General features: G+C 42.8%; 1 non-coding gene across 1 annotated transcript; it reads left to right on the top strand.

Moving 5' to 3' along the window:
- Positions 1-5,043: 5,043 nt before the first annotated feature.
- LOC131226366 (small nucleolar RNA R71) lies at positions 5,044-5,150 on the top strand. The gene has a single exon (XR_009161756.1). It is a non-coding gene; the product is annotated as a small nucleolar RNA R71 (small nucleolar RNA).
- Positions 5,151-9,767: the final 4,617 nt, after the last annotated feature.

Below are 9,767 nucleotides of genomic sequence, written 5' to 3'. Positions count from 1 at the left end.
TCATAATGGGCTACAACCCATGGGCCCCAGGTACAATGAGTGGGCCGCATCAATGGGCCACACCAATGGGCCTCACATACACAACAGGTGGGCCCTGCACATGGGCCTCATACATATCAAGTGGGCTACCTCAATGGCCCGTACCAATGGCCATCATATGCATTAAGTGGGTCATAACAATGGGCCATATATACGCAACAGGCGGGCCCCACACATGGGCCAAAGATACATCATGATGGGCCTTTCACAAAAATCATGAATACGTTACAATGGGCCCCGCCCATGGGCCTCAGATTCAAGCAGGTGGGCGCATCGTATGAACCTTAAATATGAGGCAGGTGGGCCCCATGGATGGACCGCACCAATGGGCCTCAAGTGGGCTTGGACCACAACCAAAATCATTTCAACAGTTGTAGGTGTAACATGTGTACCACTGTACACAATTATTCTATGGGGCACATGGCCCACTAATGATGATCAGCAATGTCAAAACCTCGTCGAGCAGGTGAGTCCCACTTGGGGCCCACCAAAAACATGTGTGTATATATATATATATGTTAAATAATATTTAATTTTATAGTTTGAAAAGTGTCCAGCGTCCAGACCTTTTGGACGCTGGACGGACAGTCTAGATTTAAGACAGGTATATCAAGGTGGGGTCCACGTGCTGGATGCACGTGTCTTCAAGGTGGGCCCCACATTCAATGGGTCACACGTACTGCTGTACAACGTAAAGGAAAAAAAACATATCATGACGTGGCCTGTCAGAAGCATGAATGTAATGGATGTACGGTGTGTGAAAGAAACGTCAAGGTGGATCTCACCGTCCAGACCTTTGCACTGGACGGTGCAGATGAAATACATCATCAAGGTGGGTCATGTCCCACATGTGACCACCACACACTGCTGTTGCACGTACGACAATTGTGCATCAGGGGTCCAAGTGGGGTCCACATTAGAAAACTACATTAAAAAAAATATGTGGACGGCTGGGTAAGACACTGCATCACGGTGATGCCAGGGAGGCTTCAACGGTAGCCATTCAATCTCCACTATCCCAGGAAATGGTGGGGCCCACAGGAGCTATGAACCCAGCTAATATTTGTGGTTTCTCATTAACCGGGTCACACGTGACCTACTCCACACGTTGGATGACACATGAACATCATGGTGGGCCTCAGGAAAATCCCAACGACAGGCTGTCCATCACCACTGTTTACTGCTTGGTCCACCTGATTCATATGCTGGATGATCAGAGGGTGGACGGGGTGTACACAACACATATCTCGGTGGGCCCCATCTGAGGATGGTCTGGATGAAAGTGGGGCCTGTCCAGGTGGGCCCACATGGGTAAAATGGACAAGACACATGCATGTACCTCATAGCAGACCCGCTGGTAGGCAGATTTCTGCCCAACTGGTGTTGTCTAAACCTCACGATCAAGGCAGATCGAAAAGTGGACGGTGTAGATACGAAATACATACATCATGGTGGGTCCCACTTACAGGTGGGTCGTCCAAACGATGGGCCGACGTCGTCCCTGCCAATTGGGTTGGACAAATGCATCACCTTGGGCCTGGCTGTCCGTTGGGCAGATCTGCTCGGCTGAATCTGTCCAGTTCTAAGACCCATGTCCAAAAGTGATCTCTTCAAAATGGATGGTGTAAACATAGGTCACATACATATCAGGGTGGGGTCCATGTTAGTGGGCCACACCACTCCAAATCCTACTATAAATGGGGTGTTTCCCCACCTGACAAGCCTGCTGGACGGTCTAGACGGTGCCAGCTGCTGGTTCTGTCTAGACCGTGGGCCATACTTACAATCACATCTCCACACGGACGATGTGGATACCAATTACATTATCAAGGTGGGGTCCACACATGTGGCCCACCAGTTATAGGAACAAGCTGATATTTGTGTCTCCCTTACGTCCAGGCCTGTTATTGGACAGCTGCCGGTCCAGATCGTGCAGCAGGGTGGGCCCTGCCTACTGAACAGTGTGGATCGAAATTCCCACATCATAACGGGGTCTAAACATGGGGTCCACACGGCTAGAGGCGAAACCAAAATTTGGTGTTTTTTTTTTTTCCATCCATATTGTCCATCTCGATGGTCAGTCCAGCAGGGTGGATAGCAAGGCCTTCCCACCTGATGGACGGTCTAGATCGTCCCTAGGTGGGCCAACAAACCAGGACAAGGAGTGAAGGAGATGGTAAGAGAGAGAGAGAAGCACCCACCGTTAGATGTCTTCTTCATTCTTCCGCCAATGCAGGCTAGAGCTCAAATGGGTGGACTTCAACGGTTGAGATCGGACTTAGATGGTGGAGATGGAAGGTAGGAAGGTGGGCCGCACTAATTTCTCTCCCATGGAAGCCATGGACGGTTGCTTGGAGAGAATGAGGAAGAGAGAGATGAGAGAGAGGTTGAAAGAGAGAGATGGGTGAGTGATGTGGTGGGTGTACTTTGTGTAAGAGAGAGTTTGACTTTGGGGGTTGCTTGGGGATGGGGTTGTACTTTGACATGAGATGTGATGTGTAATTGATTGATGAGATTGATGGGATTTGATGTGATGTTCTCTTGGGTTTTGCAACAGCGCGGTGTTTTCCTCGAACTGAACGAGGGCCCACATCTTCTGGCCTGGGTATCACCTCGGTGCGCGAGACGCGACATCGGAACCGCAGCGACGGCGCGGTCGCTAGGGTACAAGTCTCGGGTCGAACCGACTCTAAAATACGGGATACAACTCAGGATCGCGCGCCACTGCTATTTACACATCGTGGGTCACCGAAATTCGACTAGGAGGACCGCGAAAGCCTATGGAACGGTACATGCTAGGATACGGGTCTTACAGGCTACGATGGTGATCCCGGACTTCTTAGGAACCACCTGAGTTGGACTCACCTATTGACTATCGGATATGGGGTATATGATACCCACATCTAATAGTTTAAGAACCTCGGCCTTAACCACTTCCCTCATGTTTGGATTTAGTCTACGTTGTGATTGCCGAGCAGTCTTGGCATTATCCTCAAGATAAATACGGTGAGTACAAATCGAGAGGTTGATTTCCTTGAGGTCTGCTATCATCCATCTAAGGGCTCCCTTATGCTCAATGAGGGTAGATATGAGCATACTCTCCTGTTCTTTCTCCAGGTGGGCAGAGATCACCACCGGGTATGTCTCATCCTGACCTAAATAGACATATTTCAAATCAGAGGGCAAAGGTTTTAGGTCAAGCTTTGGTGGCTTGAGGTTAGACGGTAGAGGCACTACATTAGTTTGGGGCAACTCTTCAAATTGTGGCCTCCACCGGTTAACTTCAAGTACCGGTGCAGTATCAAGTAAGGCACACGTCTCCATAATCATGTCATCATTAAAATCATGGGAGTGGGCCAGGCACATCTCTAGAGGGTCAGAGGATAAGGTCAGAGGTGTCGTATCTTCCACTAAAGAGTCAATCATGTTAATATCGTGGAAATCGTCATCATCCTCTAAGTTTCTGCCGTTATTAAAAAAGATGTTTGACTCCAATGTCATATTCCCAAAAGACATAGTCATGACACCATTCTTGCAATTGATAATTGCGTTTGAAGTGGCAAGGAATGGGCGACCAAGAATGACGGGGATCTGAGTGCTCATGTTATTGATGGGTTTGGTGTCCAGGATGATAAAATCTACAGGGTAGTAAAATCTATCAACTTGGACCAACACATCCTCAATTATCCCTCTGGGTATACAAACAAAGCGATCAGCAAGTTGTAGTGTGGTTAGGGTGGGTTTTAATTCACCCAAACCTAACTATTTGTGTACCGAGTAGGGAATCAAATTGACGCTCGCTCCTCAGTCAAGAAGTGCATGATCAATTCGGCAGTCCCCAATTACACATGATATGGTTGAGCTACCGGGATCTTTGAATTTCTATGGCACGTCTTGCTTTAGGATGGCACTCACTTTCTCAGTCAAGAAAATCTTCTTTTGAATACTCTGCCGTCGTTTGGTCGTGCATAAGTCTTTCAGGAATTTGGCATATGAAGGTATCTGTTTTACGACATCAAGTAGAGGAATGTTGACTTTCACTTGTTTCAACACCTCTAGGATATCCTGAGAGTTAGAGAGAGGTTTTGGTGCGACTAACTGTTGGGAAAATTGAGCAACTAGCTTTTCTAGAAGTTCCGGTTCTAATTTTTGTAGGGCCTCACTAAATCCATCATTGTTGCCATCTTCTGGTTCTTGAGGCTTTTCGGGCCTAACCGGAAGGATTTTATCAATGATCTTCCCACTCCTAAGAGTATTGATGGATTTAGCGTGCACCATTTGATTTGAGGAGCTGGGATCACTTATCTCGTATTGTTGTTTAGGATTGGGGAGCGGTTGTGTAGGAAGCATCCCCTTTTCTATAACCGTCATACGTGAATCCATCTTTTGCATAAAGTCTCACATTGCCTGGGTCAGCTCTTGCATGGAATTTTGAACCGGTTCTTCTTAAGGTTTCCCCTGATTTGGATTTTGATTGAAGAAACTTTGAGGGGTAGGAGTTTGTCCATTTCTCCAACTAAAGCTTGGATGATTTTTCCAACCAAGATTGTACGTATTAGAAGTTGGTCCATTGAAAGGTCTTTGATAATTATTTACGGCATTGGATTGTTCATTCAACACTTCTCGAAAGGCAAGTATCGTAGGATAATTTTCAGTTGTATGAATGTTACAATCACAGATGCCGCAAACACTTTCATTAACCTTATCCTTCTTTCCTTCCATGGCCTCAACTTTTCTTATGAGCGTAGTCACGTTACACTTGAGATCATCATCTCCTTTCAAGAGATACAATCCACCTTTCTCCTTTAATTGAGTCGGCCTAGACGTGGTGTTCGACTTTGGGTAATACTCCCATGATTGTGTTTTTTCAACAAGACTATTGAGGTAATCCCATACCTCGTCAAAATTTTTATTAATGAATTCTTCATTACACATTGTCTCAACCATTTGGCGAATGGAAGATGTCAGTCCATCTAGAAAAAATTTGTAATGCGCCACGTTTCAAAGCCGTGTTGTGGGCATGAACTGACCAAATCCTTGAACCTTTCCCAACATTGGTAAAACGTTTCATCATCCTTTTGGGTGAAGTTCTTGATTGCTTTTCTAAGGGTAATCATTTTATGGTGTGAAAAGAATTTCTTTATAAATTCCCTTTGCATATCATTCCATGTGCTAATGGATCTATGATGTAGTGACTGTAACCACGTCTTAGCCTTCTTTTTTAAAGAAAAAGGAAAGAGTCTCACCCTGACTATGTCCTCAGACACATTTTGAAAATATAAAGTGGCTATGATCTCATCAAACTCTTTCAAATGTAAATATGGTTCTTCAGATTCAAGCCCATGGAACTTAGGAAGGAGTTGGATAACCCCTGGCTTGATGTCCATATGTCCTATATTTTAAGAAAAAATCATGTATGAGGGCGTACTCACCCCCGCTGATTGTAAATAATTTCGTAAAGTACGAGATGGGGGTGCTTGATACACCTCATTCTCGTCCTGAATGTCTTTCACCCTAGGTTGGGGTAGAAGAGGTTGATTTTCAGCCATCACTTCAATTAACTCAGGGAATTTTGAGTGGTGTCTAGTCCTGCGATGGATAGTTAACCCCTCAACCAATCCTCCTTCAGTCAGGAGACGTCGAGTGTTGTCACGGGCCCACTTGGACATGAAACACTCACAGCCTTCAATCAAATTTGAAACCTAATCCTAAGAAAGGAAAAGAAAATCTGGAAAGAAAGAGAGGGTCAGAAAGAAGTTACCAAATTGGAAGCCCTAAGTAAAAAAACCTGCAAAAGAAAACAAAACAAGTCAGTTTATAAAGAGAAGATCTAAAATTAGAAAATCCTTAAAAAGAAAGAAGTAAACTAGTTTCTAAAAGAAGAAATTCCTAAAGGAAAGTGAAATTTTCCAAAATAAATTAGGGAAGTCCTAAACTAGAAAGTAGGTTACTAAAAGAGATCTAGAAAATAGAAAGTAGAGAAGGAGCTTACCGAATTAGAAATTTCTATCTTAAAAGCTTACAAAATAGGAAAGTTAGGTTTTAAACAAAAAGTCTACAAGTAAAAAATTTCTAAAAATAAATTAGGAAACAAAGTTAGATTCTAAAAGAGTTAGAATTAGAAAGTTTCTAAAATAGAAAATCCAAACCTAAAATTAGAAAGTTTTTAAAAATAAAATAAAGGAAAGATGAGTTAGTTTCTAAATTTAGGAAAATTTCTAAAAAGGGAAATAACTAACCTAGTTTCTAAAAACAAAAAAGGAATGTTTCTAAAAATAAACTATTTCCTAAAAATAGGAAAATACTAGAATTAGAAAATTTTGAAATCTCAAATCCTAATAGAAAAGGTAGAGGAATTAGAAAGGAATTTACCAAATTAGAAGCTGATGTCAGGATCCTACAAAATAGGAAACAGGTTAGCTCTAGAATAGAAATAAAAATCTAAAACTAAAGTTAGTAAAATCCTAATCTTAATCTAATTCTAAAACCAATTAATTTCAAAGAATCGTAGTCGTCAGTCCCCAGCAACGGCGCCAAAAACTTGTTCACTCCCCAAGTATAGGGTTGTGATGTAGTAATAAACTCGGTGAGATCGAGGTCGAATCCCAAGAGACTGAAACCTGTACGTTATCTGAAACTAGGTAGAATTAGAACTAGACTACAACGGAATTTAAATTGATTATAATTTGAGGAGTAATGGTGAAATATTAATGTAAAACTTAAGAAATTTAGAGGTAGGAAACTAGGGATTCAGAGGATCCACTTGTAGAGATCAGGGAGATCTACGGCCAATTCATGAACTCAACTAGACTTCGAGTCCCATCTTCATCCAGTTGGAAGATACACCTGGAAATCAATTCTGAACTTCATTTAATCTAGTTTTCAAGTGATCAGACAGGTGTAAATTAGAATGGATTCCATCACAAAGCCATGCCCATAAGAAAAAGCAAACAACAAAATTAAACTAATTCACAGCGAATCTGGGTGATGTATGAATGTCAGGAAGAGTTTTGTCATCCCACCATGTCCAAGGGGTGATGGTGAACAACAGGGCATCCTGGCTTCATAATCACAAGAAAGGAAAAGGACATACTCAAGCCATCGCAGATCTACTATAATGCAAGTCACAATAAACCATTAAAAACTAAAGCATTCTTTTATCTAACTAGAATTAAATATAGTTCATCACATGCATCCACGCCGTAGGATCAACCCCATTATGCCACAAGCTTCACCTCTTAGCCCTAACTAAGAGGTTTAGCCTTCCATGGTTAGGCTATCCTCAAATTAAAAAGATTAAAACAAAAAAAAAACAAAAAATACAACTAAGAAAAGGAAAAAAACTCTGTCTCTTCCACGGCTGGAAAACTTGTTCAAAGTAACTCCTTCTTCCCCCCACTGCGCCTCTCTCTCTCCCTCTTTATAAGCAGTAAAGACCGACTGGAGTTTCCGCACTCCATGCGGAAGTTCGTACGCGGGATCTCTGTTTTTCGCAGCAAAACAACTTGTGTTTGATTTATTTTTGCGGCGTCAAATCAACATATTTGTTGATTCCGACACCTTGGCTAGGGCTATGGCCATCTGTTGAAGCATGTGGTTGGTCTGGATCATCAATCCGACGGTGATCAGAAGAACACAGGGGCCCACAGCGTCCGGATTTCACGGACTGTGAATCAGAACCAGCGCTTCTTGCGCTGGCTGTCGGTGGGACCCACTCCTTTCATTTTCTACGAAATCCACTCCGTCTATTGTAATAACATTGAAAAAAAAGTAAGAAATAGCTGGCTTCATGTTAGATTCGGTGTGGCCCATGCGATCTTTGTTCCCACCGTCCATTCCTGCGTTTACATGCAATCTGCCTGTGTGTATGTACATGGGACCAAAATTTCACCTAGGCGAGGGTTGTAGCTACCCCACGGAATGAATGAACGGTTGAGATTGGTGATTTGACTGATTCGTGGGCCCCACTGAGAGAGACCGGCGGATGCTGGTCCGTCCGCTGTTCTGGTGCGGAAGGAAGTCAGGCGAGTCGACTTTGACTGGGAGTCCCAGTCTGGTGCGACTCGCGTGCAAACGTGCTATGTACACGCACGTCACACGTGGGGTCCACTATGATGTTCACGAGAAATCCATCACGTCCATCCGTTTTTCCATTCATTTTAAGGATTGAAACCAAATTTTAGAGCATATCCAAAGATTAGGTGGGCCCCATTTTAATGATTTGTGGGCTGATCTGTCTATTAGGCCTCTTACACAATAATCTGAGAGCTGAAATTCAAAGTGTACGGTTAATTTGTGATCCCTTGGCCATGAATGAAGTTTCGAGCCGAACAGATGGCGAGAACCCTATGATCTTGCATTATGGACCAATTTCGGGCCACTTGAGCTTCAGTTTCTTGATTTTCGCGGATCTCTGGCATGTAAATTCGTCGATCTTGGTCCCCTGGGGTCTGTCTCATGCTTTGGTGAATTCAGAGCGTCAATCCATACATTTAGCACCCTTTTTCAGTACAGGCTCTTAAAGTCACCTTGCAACACAAACACAAGTAAATTGGGCTGTTAAACAGTATCCTGTTCATAAATTCAGGCAATAAGTAGGTCTGATATGCAATATTTGACCCTTAACAGAAATCCTACAGCTGGTTAAGCATCCACCAGCTTTGTACAAAGCCAGCCGAAGCACAACCACCTTGATGCAGAGTCAGTTGTAGCTCAGCCGCCTTTGTGTTGCCTTTATGCTGGGCTAACCCTGGCTCACTCTAGCTTGATCTAGCCCATTCATAGGTTTGTATGGTGTGTCTTCAGCTCTATACCTACTCTCCATTGGGAGGCACTACAGTTTACAAGATCAAGTGGTCCTATTTTGATAATGGGGTGTTTACAGGTGCCCTTCTTTGGTAGAGATTGGGGTAGAACCGAATGCCAAAGTGAGTGGACACCCTACCTGGATTAGATGGAGAAACGATTGCCTCATTCACTTATCAGAATGTTGTGATCGAGAAGCTTGAAAAGTCATGAGGTTGGGAAAAATGTTGCAATATTTTATTGCAACCCTTTCGCGCCATTTTCACGCCATTGATTAGCGTATGCATCAAAGAAATCTGTTGGGTTGAATGTTTGAGTGGTTAGAGCCCCTGTGTGCGCGCGGCCTTACGAGGATAACACACATTAGATCTGGAATAGTAGTTTTTTCAATGTTGCACAATCCCCTAGGATTACTTGCAAGGTTATTGTTTGTAATAAACTATTGTCTACACATTTTACAGCTTTACGGATCTCCCGTATTACAATGCAATATTTTCACAAGTGTCCCGGACTAGAGTTGTCTAAATTATTCTTTAGCCATTCAAGTTTTGTATTTTGTCACTATGATATGTAAAAGTTCATTTCGCAAGTTGGAGTGCGGTCACACGAATTTAGATATTAAAACAAAGTATTCTATATCTATCATTTTCTCGAGATGATCAAATTAGCACTATCAGTTCAAGCTAACCACCTTATGTCCTCTTATGATCTCAAAAAAAAAAAAAACCAAAGAATCAGTGAAAACCAAAATCAAATTTAATACTACCTTAACACCCACTGAGAAGTATGGAAGACTAATCAGTGTATGGGATGTTGGACATATGGGTATTTTTGAAATTTTATTTTTTAGTTTTTGTATTATTATCTTATTTTATTTTATTGAATTTTTGGAAAGATCCCCACCTGTAGAACGTTGTTCTATG

Source organism: Magnolia sinica, chromosome 14, assembly GCF_029962835.1.
Source record: "Magnolia sinica isolate HGM2019 chromosome 14, MsV1, whole genome shotgun sequence".
In the NCBI taxonomy this organism is placed as follows: domain Eukaryota; kingdom Viridiplantae; phylum Streptophyta; class Magnoliopsida; order Magnoliales; family Magnoliaceae; genus Magnolia; species Magnolia sinica.
Note: the sequence above shows the minus strand (reverse complement) of the source record. Positions and strands in the feature narration are given on the sequence as shown.